General features: G+C 39.1%; 1 protein-coding gene across 2 annotated transcripts in view; it reads left to right on the top strand.

Moving 5' to 3' along the window:
• The window catches only part of robo1 (roundabout, axon guidance receptor, homolog 1), a 198,974-nt gene that overhangs the window by 18,561 nt on the left and 166,956 nt on the right, over positions 1-13,457 (top strand). The window lies entirely within an intron of this gene.

Genomic DNA, 13,457 nt, shown 5'->3' with positions numbered 1-13,457 from the left:
GCATTAATATTTTTTTTAATATACGCAGATGTGAGCCAGTATCTTGAAAACCAACTCTATATCAGAATATATATATATATATATTCAAAACAGACCTGTGTCTACATATGTGCTTTAAACGGACAATTATTCATAGCTTCACCTTCTCAGTTTAAAGAACTGTGAAAGCCAGAGTGACGCACGCTTTCTACTTTCTCAGTGTGATGCTGAGCAGCATTGGTTTCTTTGAAGGGGTTGTAATGGTCAGGAAAAACTCAAACAAAATGTGTCTAATAGATGCTACAATGCAGGAACGGCCTCACAAGGACATGGCATCCAGGGTAATGTGCAATTTGTCACAAGCGATGGCTGTAAACACTGCATTAGATGGGCATCAGCCTGGATTTATTCATCTCCAGACAAAAGCAGGAACAGCACTGAATGAAATGTTTGACCATAATCGATGCTGCAGAGAAAGATTATTCTGTGTTCACTGTCACAATTCAAAGACTGTCCTCATTTCAAGCTACAGATACTTCGTCTCTCAGACATGTTCATGTGTTACTCGTTTTTGTTTTTAACAATGTAAAGTATATTGTTATTTTACTATAAAGGTTCTGTTATCTTTTTTTATGCAAGTTATTTCTTTTTTAAAATAATAATTAGTATGCTATAAAAACACAACTGCCCAATCAACTTCATAATCATTTTCCTGCTCTCCTTTGACAGCACATAACCATCTTGAACACTGAAGTTTAGCTACAGTAACTATGGAGTGGGTGGGAAATGGAGACACAGTTTCACCACCCTAGGGGAACCAGGGCAGCATCATGGCACAGCTTTACGAAGCTTGGTCTTCTTCAGTTTGTTACATGGCCCTGTGTGGTTGTTTTTGGAGCTGTTACATCTAGAACCTCTGTGAAAATAAATAACATGTGCACCTGGGCAATAAATGCAATGCATTGAAATCAGTATCAAATTTTAGACAGTACTGTTTTTAGAGGAGCATCCAACATCAGTCGCTTTCTTATGTGGCTGCTCCCTGTCTTACCATTGGTTGGGCTGTTTTAAACCTGAGCCCAGCTGTGGCATTGAATCAAGTCCAACGTGGAATCTCTGGCTCTGTCTCTCTTGACACACACTTTGTTGAAAAAGCTATAGCCCTTTATAGAGAGAGTGTCAATTTCAAGACAAAGTCAAGTTGGCAGTCACGCAGAATCCATATTTAATAGTGGCAAACGGAGCAAACACAATTCAGGAAAATCAATACTGCTTTCACGTTTGATCATACATCACCTTTCACTGAACTAGTGCTTACCTCTGTCCTTTTGTCTCCCTGAAAGAAACCGTGGCTCTCTAACAATGAATTGTAAACAAACACATAACAGTTCTACTTCTTTTTGTGGCTTGTAGACAAAGAGCTATCTATAGTTATGTATACACACTGTAACTGGTTGTGAGAATGCAGCATTAAATCTGTCTGAGTGAAGCTTGACAACAGAAGAAAAAAAAAGGATTTTCCCTGTCAGCTTTGAATGTTACACACATTACTACAAAGGAAATTACTCCGAGATGTTGTTGAACTGCTGTGAAAAATCCAAGTGGAAGAATGAATAAGAGACTGAATATTGGAACTTGTTCATTTCACAGAGTCCATACCAGATGAGGGTGATGCTGTTGTGCTGTAGACTGAGACAATGTAGTTTGAATGAATGCTTTTAGGCACTTAGCCATTATTCGGGGACATTTGAGATCAATCTGGACTTCTTAAGCTCGTGTATCAGTTTAAAATTGGTTATCTGCTGGCAAATGATGCCTGCATAATATCTGCATAATATTGTTGACTAGTTATGTGTAATTGGGGTAGCAGAGGTCAGGGTGGTGTAGTCTGGGTCTCATTTAACTCTGTTTGTCAGAGGCAGCTTGTTCGGCAGATGGGCCTTGGGTGCTGACAGCCATAGTACGGAGCAGGGGTGAAGGAGGACTGGGAAAGGACAGTGGGAGGGCACACACATGATGACCTGTCAACTTCTGTCACCTGTCTCTGTCTGCTTTTTTGTTCTTCGTGGCCCACCACCCTCCCCTTGTCAGGGTCTGCCTCAGAGCCCCACAGGTATTATGCATCATTTGGTGATGAAAGGTCTCAGTAATGGATCTTTTCTATATCCAAGCTTAACTAAACTAGAGTGACAGCTCTTCCCTCTCCCCATTCCAGACTTTATATTGTCTCTGTCTGGGAGCGAATACATTTTGAGTGAATGAATTTCATTAGAGGCTCTCGTGTGTGTATGCTCACATGTTTTTTCTTTTCTTTTCTTTTCTTTTCTCTTCACTCCTACATTTGCCTTTATTGACTGCACATGAATTGGGTCACATATTTGGTTGCTACCAAGGTAAGCATGGATTATCTTTGACCCCAAAAGAATACTGTGTGGCGATAACAAAACCAGACCGAATGAGATGGAAGAGTAAAAGGCCGTGTTGAAGTTTACTTAACAGGCAAATAACCCGTGCGCTACTTTCCTTCACATATTTGCTAATGGGAACGACATGTTGCGATGCAGTTTGTGTCTGTTTTCTGGAAACTTTGTTGACTTTCAAGCAGGAGAAAACCATTCCAGTGCCAGCAGGGAGATGATTGACATGGGAGCCGTTGTAGTAATGTATAAAAATGTGCCTCTGATCACTGTTCACTCATGCAGTGGAGCGTGCTGGAAAATACCAAGCCCACCACGAGCTCTAGGTCCCCTGTCGCTGGGCAATGTGTCCCCCCCACCAGCCCGCACACTCAATCTGGTGTACAAGTGCCCATCCCTCCCCCCCGTCCATCTTCTACCCCTTCCTCCTACTCCTGCTCTCGCCTTGGCACACACACTCTGGTATGCACTGAAATTCAATCAGATGCTTAATTACATCTTAACATGGGTTCCTACCAGCTGGCTTTATTCCCCCGTTTCTGATTAAAGGGATTAGAAAAATGAAATTTAACAGTGGATTTGCATATTGCTCTAAAAGGGGGGACTGGCATGTCTCTGTGCTTGTATGGCCAGTATTTGGCACTTTTGCTCCCTGTAGTCCATCAAATAAGAAAGAAAATACACAAGGACTAGTTTCTGCCTCCAATTCTGCACAGCAGAAAAGAAAAAATGCCTCTCTTGGTGCATCTCACTGACTACTGAAGACCTCTGACACAGGTATTCTCCTATATAGATCATAACCCAAAGTAGGATAAAAGGAATTTAGGAATGTGTTTCTGGGAATTTTACAGTGCATATTTCATGGGTTTTGGGGCAAAACCATTTCTGTTGCTCATATTTTTCTGATGAATGGCATACAGCAGAACCGGGTGGCTTTAGGCTTCTTCCTAATGGGGCCAAGTAGGCCCACTATCCAAGCTGTGCAAAGAAAATGGGCCCATTAATCACAGAGCCACCACCACCATCATCTCCATATGATTATTCTCCTCATGTGTTGCCTAACTCCTTTCTGCACAGGACTTATTGTGACATTCAGTGCTATTCTCCACACTTCCATTCTTTTTTTTCTCTTAAAATAACTTGCAGGCTTACTTCTCAAGTTAATCCGCTGTATGCAGCCGAACTAAACGTATCCTGGGAGAAGATCTGTTTACACACTCTCTGTTTATTTTATGCCACAAGAAATCATTCTGTTAAGTTTATATTAAAGAGATTAAAGGCTTATTGGTGTGTCAATTCATCCAGATAGAAAGGGGGAACAGTGCAAGAGTGGAAAAATAAACCCTATAGTGGGCTCTCAAGGGGAAAGAGAAATGAGAGAGAAACTTGAGTATTTAATGTGAGCAGTATGTCAGCATATACTTCAGGTAGGTGTGTGTGTGTACTTTGAACAATTAGTGAACACTTACCCAGTGCAGCCATTTTAGTACCAATTTGGGAGCAAATCATTAACATTTTGCTTTTGATGAAGGACACTTTAATTAGTCCCGATGAAACAGCGTGACGAGCATAGGCTCGAGGAAACTATAGCATGAACAATCAGAGCTTTAAGTGCTGGCCCTGTCAGTCTCACAATATGAGACTCTACTGCCCTCTTTTGGAAGAAAAGAAAACGTCACACGAAACACAGCAATCTAAAAGTAAAGGACTTTGGATTTTAGAAGAACGTAAATAAAAATGGGGGAAGAAAGTTAAATAAAAAACATCAAACTTTCCAAAGAGAAGAGAACACAAATATAGTGATATGAAACTGCAAGGAACAAGTCAAAGATGCATATACATTTATACTTTCTGCATCTGTTGTTATCATAATTTTCCTCAGTGTCGGGCTGTGGTACCATTAACAAAAATGTTTTTAATTGTAGGTCTATTTTATTTTTTTGTAGAACATCGATCTGTGTATTAAACTGAAAGATTTAAAGACGTCTTAGTGTGAACTGAGGTCCACAAAAAGCGCTGTTTGATATAAGAAATATCTCCACAGCATGAACAGATCCGTTCAGAGCCTCCAGTCATGATTCCAAGTTTATCTTGGTTTAGAGTGCCACCTTGTGGTCAGAGGCTGTATTTCTCATATCTCTCCCATTATCTTCTGCTTCACACAACAGCAGGTACTAAAATTTGATTCACAAATAAATATAACTTTAGAATTTTACTTTATATCCGAGACTCTTCTGTGCCGTTTTAAAGGGTAAATGTTTTATGTGCACAGCTTCTGCAGAGATTGGTTTTTAGCACAAAACAGAGTGAGATCCCACTTGATTTGCAGTGCTCCTCTGTGATGCACAAATTTAATATAAACGAAGCACACTTATGGGATAGGGTATACGTCCTGCACCGAGTTACAGGAATACACACACATATTTTCTGCTGATATTGAGAGCTGAGAATGAAATTTAAACCCACGTAGGACCCAAAGTAATCAAGGGCTCTTTATAAGCAGAAAAAGAATTTGTACTGAAAATAGACTTTAAAATTAGCTGGCATTTTAAAATTACTCTATCAGGTATATTATGTAGCCCACAGAAAAGAAATTTGCATATTTTCTGTTAAACCCATTTCCTTTTTCGACTAGATGAAAAATGTCACATTCCTTGAGTAAACTACCAAAATCAGATCACTCCTCTGGATGTCACATGATTTTCCCATCAGCCTGAGCAGTACAAGGGCTTGTCCTTGAAAGGATATAAGGTTAAATAAATTAACTGACAATTATTTATTCCAATCAGTCTGTGGTGTAAGTTATTGTTTAGATTGAGGGTGGCTGAATGAGAAATGTTTTCTAAATGGTTCTAATTCAGGCCTGGCTGCTAGGTGTCACATCAACACCAAAACCCTGATTTTCCTCAGGTGTCCCTGACCTCCCTGGGGTGGAATCACTTTCAGTGGTGGCTCAGATTGATATTGATGTCAAACCCAACACTGCCTCCTCCTGGACAATAGGTACATTGCAGCAGCTGACCTCAGCTGCACCTTCTTACATCTGCAGCTATTTTGAAGCTGGTATGCCTATGCTCTTAATGCTCTAACACCTTTTATATGACACCAGATGTTTCAACTGGGTCTCATCACACAGCTCAGCGAGCGCATACTGCTGCAGGAGCCCTTTGAGAGACACCGAATCAGAGGAACAGGGCAGTAAAAGATGCAGGTACACATTTATGACAACCCCATAATCATGAATGGTGCACATTTACGCTGTAGGTTTTGCGATTATCACCTATGCACTTGGGAGGAAGCCAGCAAACCTTAAGTGCAGCTTCAGCATTGATATTGTGTGTGTTTTTCTTAATTAGACATCATTAAATGCAATGCAGGCACCTGTTAGCTGATTTTTTGCAAGCAAAAGCACATTTTTACCCTTGCTGTAATTGTGAACCTGTTCCTGTGAACATGTTTACAGTAAAGAGAAAAAGACTAGATTAGATTAGATGGTATAGGGTGTTCTACTCAGTAATATAATCTACACTGCTTTTTTGGTCTTCTATAATGATAATAAAAGGTGTTGCATGCCGTTTTCCTGGTTGTTTTCATTTTAACAGTAGCAATTTATAATTTGAGATGCCTCAAAACCCAGTGACATTGGAGAAAGCAAGCATGAATGCGTCTATATGGAGCAGATGTACGCATGTATGTCATCCAAAGATGAAAGAGAGAGGGTGTCCAGGTAGAAAGTTTGCATCTGGATGAAGAAAGAGCAGGGAATATGTATATATGCAAGAGAAGAAGATTTATACCGAAAGCACGCAGCATGCACCAAGAGAGCGCTAAGGAGAGAGAGATGTAAAGCCTAATGCTGAGTGTTCAGGAGTGGTTATGGTCCAGATGGCCCTGCAGCCACAGCAGCTGTAAATCACAGTGCGTTCTACGATCTGGACGATAGTGCTGCGGGCTGGAATCTCTCTGCAAGGTGAGACTGCTGACAACGGCCATTACAGGAAATGAAACCAGGACACTTGGGTGGAGGTAGGGGAGGCAAATGACATTCACCCTATTTGTCTCTATAAAATGGCAGATGTTAGTGGAGCAGTGTGGCACCATAAAATCATCTGACATAAACAGAAGTATTTTGAACTCATTCATTCTGCCTTCTTCTTGAATGCTAATGTCAGCCAGCTTCATTTAACACACAATTTGAGAAAATTGTTGTACTGTTTTCTTTTTTTTAGTTTGACTGCTGCAATCATTAATCATATTTAATCATTTTTAATTGATTACATTTAGAGATTGAATGATAGTAACGCATTCAGACATGATTTCAACTTACACACTGCATTATTTGAATGGTAACATGGGAAGCGTACAGGTGAGAAAAAATGAACAAATGAACATTAAAGACTGAAAACATTTTGTAAAACTTGAGTTTTGTAACTAAGCAACTGTCTAGAAGCAGTTTCTTCCCCTTTGCATCTTTGTAAGTAATCACGTGTGTTTTCCCCTGCACACATTAACCTTCAGCCAGGTTCCTCTTGTGACTTCTCATTGATTGGAGAGTTGCACTGGAGAGGCAGGTGATATATTTGTATTGGAGAAGACAGATTGAAGGATGGAGGTGTGGGTGGGACAGTGGTGTTGATTGAGTGGGGCCATCATCATGATCATGCAGGGAATGCTGGGTGTGGTCCTGTTTATCATCCTCCATACATGGTTGACATAAATCACTGAGAAACATCAGGGCTTTGCTGTGCAGCACATGTGTTTCCAACAGCAGTACAGTATTGCTGCAGTCTTCCAAAGAGCGTGCCTACATACTGGAACACCACAGCACATCCAGGTTGTGAACTATATTTACAGCCTGTGCTGTGCTGTAACTCTTACCTTGGGTCGACACTCCCGTCCCTTTAAATGTGGATGGGTACTGATTTTTTTATTCTTGAGGTTGAGACACTAATGAAACATGAATCACTAGGAACCCTTCTGTCATCATACAGTATTACTGTACAGCATCACGATGGCTAATTTAAGCTCCAGCTGCCATCCTCCACTGTAATTAAAATCCTAATCAAGTTTTGGGGAAAAAAAGTTATATTTAAGTTATTATATTTTAAAGTTGTGAAAGAAAAATTATTAAAATTATTCTTTAGTTTATAAAGTTGAATGTTATTACTTTGATGAGCTTAGTATATACTTTAGATGAAGCAGTTATTAAATAGTCAAGTTTGTTTGGTAAGTTTGGTAAAGGTGTTACATTTTAGCTACTCACTCACTAGTAATGGTTTCACATTTTGGGAATTTCATTGTTTGCTGTGTTTCCCCGTGCTGGGTAAAAAACTGATATCACTCTTGAAGACAAAACGTTGATATGGAACAGCCAATATTCAACTTCTGCTTAAAGTTTGGAGAAAAATTCAGTTTAAAGTAATCCATTTACCACCATCTTTTAATCTCACATACAGTATTAGCACATTGTATTTCATTTTGAGCCAGTGACATTCTTTTATTTTGAGGCTTTGCGCTAAGCTAAGTGGCTGTTGGGTAGGCAAGCTTTTCTTGGTGCACTCAAATGCACGTTGGCATCTGGATTATCAGCAGCCAGTGTCTGAATGAATGTTTGTATCACCCCACACCAAACCATACTTTAAACAAGTGTGTCTGTGTGTAAGCCAGGTTATCTTTACCCTAGCTTGACTCATAGCTTGTAGACTATCTTTGCAATATTTATGACAGGCAGAGAAATACCCTTTAAAAGTTTCCCAAATCAATCCTGTATAACCTCTTCTTAGTCAGCCAAAATGTTAAAAAAAAATAGATGTAAGCTTGCAGTTGCCCAAAGGTTTTTCTACTTAGCCTGTTTTTCTGATCTCTGGGCTTTTTCCACTGTCCATGTTGTCCATGTATATTTATCTATTTGTTTTTAACTTCTAAAAGTCCACACTAAGATAGCAGGGAAAACCGGCCCTGTAATCACCCCTGCAGGCATTCACTTCACAATGGTTGAGGCTACATGCTGGTAAAAGAGGGAGAGAGTCACTTTCCCCGCCCACCTCCCAATCAGTATCTTGCTGTGTTCCAAGCTGTGTGCTAATGTCCAGTCATTTGTCTGTTCATCTCTGGTGGGAGTCTTTGTACCACCCATCAACCCTGCTGTCACATCACATTGCCAGAACTAAGAGGAGCCAGAAAGGAAGCATCATAAACACCCTACTTGCACAAGGGGGGAGGCACAAGATGGCGATCTAATTTTCAAGACTATATTTTATAGAGGCTGAGCTGTGGGCATGTGATGCATGCTTTGAATAGTGCCATCCAATAATCTTGTTATATCCGACATTTATCAAGAAAATAGTGAGTAAACCAATGGAAAATCAAATATGTTGGGCATAGTGCATTCAGCTTATGATTCTGGCTGAAAAAACCCCACTGTCTTAAAAGAAAAAACAACTCCTAACTAATAATTTACAATTCTACACAACACATCAAATGATGAAAATAATACATTTCACTGTTTTTTGAAAATTATTTGAGTGTATGGCATTTGATGCAAAATTTAAAAACAAAAAGTGAAGTCAGGGCCATCTTGCATCACCTCTTTGAGACTTTGTAATTTTTGTCTGTTTTTGAACATTTTCAATAGGAGACGTCTCAGGCTCTATAGTCAAAGGCCTGCTTTGACTATAGAGACATGCAGTTGTAAAATATGCAGAATGTGGTTGTGCATTTTCTTGCTGAAATAAACAAACCCTTCCCTAGGGACTAAAGAGCTTTTTAGCATATGTTTGTCCAAAACATTTATATTTTGTTAGCATTCATAATGCATTTGCAATGTCCCAAACTCCTCACTTGGGAGAAGTTCCACCCTTTTGTATCTATTTTTCACCAACTTTTCTGGATGTTGGACGTTGTTTTTTTTTGGAAATAGAATTTCAATATGAAACATTTAATACTTTTTTCACCCTCCCTAGTCCTGGGGGTAGCTATTTAATCTGAGGTGTGATTTGAGTGTAGTCTGCTGCACTGAATGAAGTCTCTGGAGATTTCTGGAAAAGGTCCCAGTAAAGAGTACATTGCAGTGGTTTAACCTTGAAGCTAAATCACTCTGTGGCTCCTCTCATCTCCTCTTCATCTCAGCTTATGGTGGGGTGGAGTCTGATGTTGTTGCCTAGGACCGAGGTCTTAGGTTGTTGATGTAATAGCTCTCAGTTTAATTGTCCATCCAAACCTTATGTGCAGACTTGCAGTGGAGGTAGAAAAGAGAGATAAATGTTTTGGGGGTTTTTTTTATCAGTGTTACATAGCACTGTTGGCCCTGGACTTTTATAGACACTTTATGGATGTGACTTTGTATATGGCAGCTTTTGTAACTCCCTATAGGCAAAGGTTTTTCTCTGTTAGAACCCACACATGCAAATATGTATGACCTCTGACCTCAGGCAGTAAGAAAATGGAGGTAAATTTTGAAAGATCCAATACATAACAGTCTTATTGTATTGTGGAGGCACAAGAAAGGTTGTTTTGTACCATACAGCATTAAGAGATGTAGAATTTTATGTATAAACAACATACACAGGCAAAAACAATGGGTATACCTTTTCCTACACATAAACCAGCATTTAAAAAAGGAAGAAGTACACACAGAGCATGTGAAACCTGAGAGATATAATAGCATGTGGAGGTGAGACAAAAGTTTAAATAAAACAAAATAGCAGATGGTGTAACCTTGCACAATAATCTGTCAGTTTCTTTGCGAGAACTGAAGTGTTTATTTGTCTTTTTTTAAAGTTATTTTGAAAGCTGCACATTTTTTATTTTAAACCAAAAGCTACATAATAATGCGTAGATGATTTTGCTTTATCTTACAGTTCATTCTAATTATAAAGAAAATCAAATAAAAATCTACAAACAAGTTAACAAACAATATACTACAACAGTCAACTTCAATGGTATTACAGCTAAATTTTCACAAACCAGGTTAGATTTCCTGGTACAGCTATGCTGGTGATGTGATATGCATATCTTTTTTTTTTTTGAGCATCCACCACCGTTGTTTTCCATGGACTTCTGTATCGTTTTGCGTAGCTGAGTTCACCAGGGCTTTCTTTCTTTCTCAGGAAGTACCACACTGTAGATTTTGCCACTCCTAATACTGTAGCAATTTCTCAGATGTTTTTTTTTTCTGTTTTCACAGTTTAAGGATAGCTTGTTTCACCTGCATGGAGAGCTCCTTTGACCCCATGTTGTTTCTTCACAGCCATGAAATAGCCTTTTAGTCAATTGTCCAAAATTACTTTTGTTGCCTTTAAAAAGAGGGTGGCACATGTTAAGGAGCTGAAACTTCTAAGCCCTACACCCAATTTGAATGTGGTTACCCACTAATGAAAACTAAGACACTACACACTATGTCCATGTCCACAACACTATAATTACAATATCTTTCAGTAAACAGATAAAAAAACCAAAAAAAAAAAAAAACTTGTGTCAGTGTTCAAATATATGTTGACCTAACTGTTTATTACTGTGCTGAGTCTTACATCTTTAAGCTCTTTCTTTAAAACAGCATTCTTTAAGAGATAGAAAAGATATTTTGATTGTGTAAGGACACATCAGGACTCATCAGATACTGTTGATCTGCTGTAGATTGTCTTTCAGGCCTGATACTACTTCTTTTGTTCTCCACTTGTACAGTTTCTTCAGATTTTTTAAGGACATGGCACATTAATTGCTAAATTCCGACAAATTCTTGGCTAATAGTGAATCGCCTTGGTCAAACTGTCTTCTCTTTTTTGTAGATTCAGCTAAAGAAAAAATGATGGAACTAATGATGTGCAAAAAGCAGTAACACAATGCCTCAAGACCCCATCCATCCATTCTCTTACGCTTATCCTTTCAGGGTCGCAGGAGCGTATCCCAGTCTGTCACAGGGCGAAAAGCAGGGTATACCCTGGCCAGTCTGCCGCAGGCCTAACAAGAGAGACATACAACCATTCGCACTTACATTCACACCTATGGACAGTTTACAGTTACCAATTCACCTAACCCAACGAACTGCATGTCTTTTGACTGTGGGAGGAAGCCGGAGTATCCAGAGAGAACCCACTCAAACATGGGGAGAACATGCAAACTCCACACAGAAAGGCCACGGCCTGATGATAGACTGAACTCAGGACCTTCTTGCAGTGAGGCAACAGTGCTAACCACCATGCCACCGTGCTGTCCACACTGCATTGCTAAGTTTTTTTTTTTTATATGTACACACAATAGTAATTCATTTCCAATTCACGGGTCAGTGTTAAGTTAACAAAATTAACAAAGAAACAAACAAACAAATCCTTTAAACATAATCAGGTACAAGAACTGGACTGAAAATGAATGAAAAACCAGCCAATATCCAAAGAAAAGCTTTGAAACACCGGGAGAACTGTTTGGAAGACAGGAAGACACACTTAAAAAAAATTACAATAAAGTGTGGGTCCTTCAAAGCAAGATCTAAAGAAACAAGGAGTTGCTTAAGACAGTACAATAAATCTCCTCATCTCTCTCCCTCTTTGTGCGAACACTAATTTTTAGCCCCTTTGTTTGTCACATTTTCATAGCACACATGAAAAGAAAAATGACTGGAGTCCATAATAGCCATGCTAAGAGTTTGCATTAGAATCTTTTATTAATAAATCCGTTCTTTAAAACCTGTCAGAGAGGGTTATTTATATGTTTTCATTAGGCATACTCTGAGTAAACATAAGGCGAAACAGTTTTTTTCACACTGCATATAAACAAAGATACACCTTATACATGTTAGGCAACCAGGCGGACAGTTTGCAAATGCTGCCTCTGTTGTAACTTGTCACACCATTTATTCTTCATGAGTAGAATTAGCATTGCATTGTCTAAGCGTCTGTGCTGTTGGCATTAGCAGTGACATTTCGCAGGTAGTGGGAGAGCTAGATTGGCACCCCGAGGGGTTGAAGTGGCCTGTCGTCACTGCAGTGATAATTATTCCAGAGGCCTAATCATTAGAGAGCTGTTTTAATCAGACTTCCATCAGTGCCCAATGGAACGTGATTAATTACATCTCCAGCAGCGTGATCCTTAAGGACCACTACATCAGGATTACATGACTGACAAATAGGCATGGTTTTGTAAGGCATTGTCCATACTATTCAATTAGGTTAGAACATCAAGTGACTAGACTTAAATTAGGAACTCAATATGTAGAATAAATTTTATAGTAAAGTCAGTATACACATTTGTTATTATCTTTAGATTCACCTCCCATACTTGAAATACTTTGGACTTGGCTGCTTTTGTGTAGTATTTTACACTTGGCAATTACACAGCAGTAATGAAGGGCATGTGAAAGAGATGTGGGGAGTGGGCAGAGGGGGAGGTGCTGCTGACACTTCCAGATTCCCACGTTAACCTGTGTTCACCTGCCTCCTGACAGCTGGGGCAGCGGGAGGAAACGGGCAATGTAACTTGAAACTCAGACTTGCTGAGCTTGTGTTTTATAAAAATAGTCTTTTGCAATGCGTGTATGTGTTTGCAAATGTGTGTATGTGTGTGGTGTATTGCATATATTTTTAATAAGATATACAAAATATGGGGTATTTACTACACTTCAAATAAAGAAGCATGGTAATTTAGTGGAATAATGTTGTTCTTTTTTCCTGAATGAAGACTTTAGAGGTACAAACATCTTGCAAAACAAGCTTCTATAACTGTAATTGCTTTTTTCATACAAAATTCATCTTAAATTATTAGGTCTATTAATATATATCCAAACCAGCCTAAACTTGTTTAAACTTGAACAACTCATCAGTTTGATTCAATGATGGGAAATGATTCTTTGACAGTGAAACAAGCTTACGTTTATTGTGTCATAATAACTTTTTAATCTGTTTCACAGGAGTGATATTGTTCTGACTTCCTTTCCAGACTTTTGTAATAATTTGAATTATAGACTTACTGTCACACGCACTAACACAGGCTGTCATGCAGGTTTGTTTACTTATTTAAACAGCCGTGTCGGTTGATTATTTGCATACAGGTCCTAGAGTTTGTCTTGTT

This window comes from Aulonocara stuartgranti (genome assembly GCF_965226115.1).
Source record: "Aulonocara stuartgranti genome assembly, chromosome: 14".
NCBI classification, from domain to species: domain Eukaryota; kingdom Metazoa; phylum Chordata; class Actinopteri; order Cichliformes; family Cichlidae; genus Aulonocara; species Aulonocara stuartgranti.
Note: the sequence above shows the minus strand (reverse complement) of the source record. Positions and strands in the feature narration are given on the sequence as shown.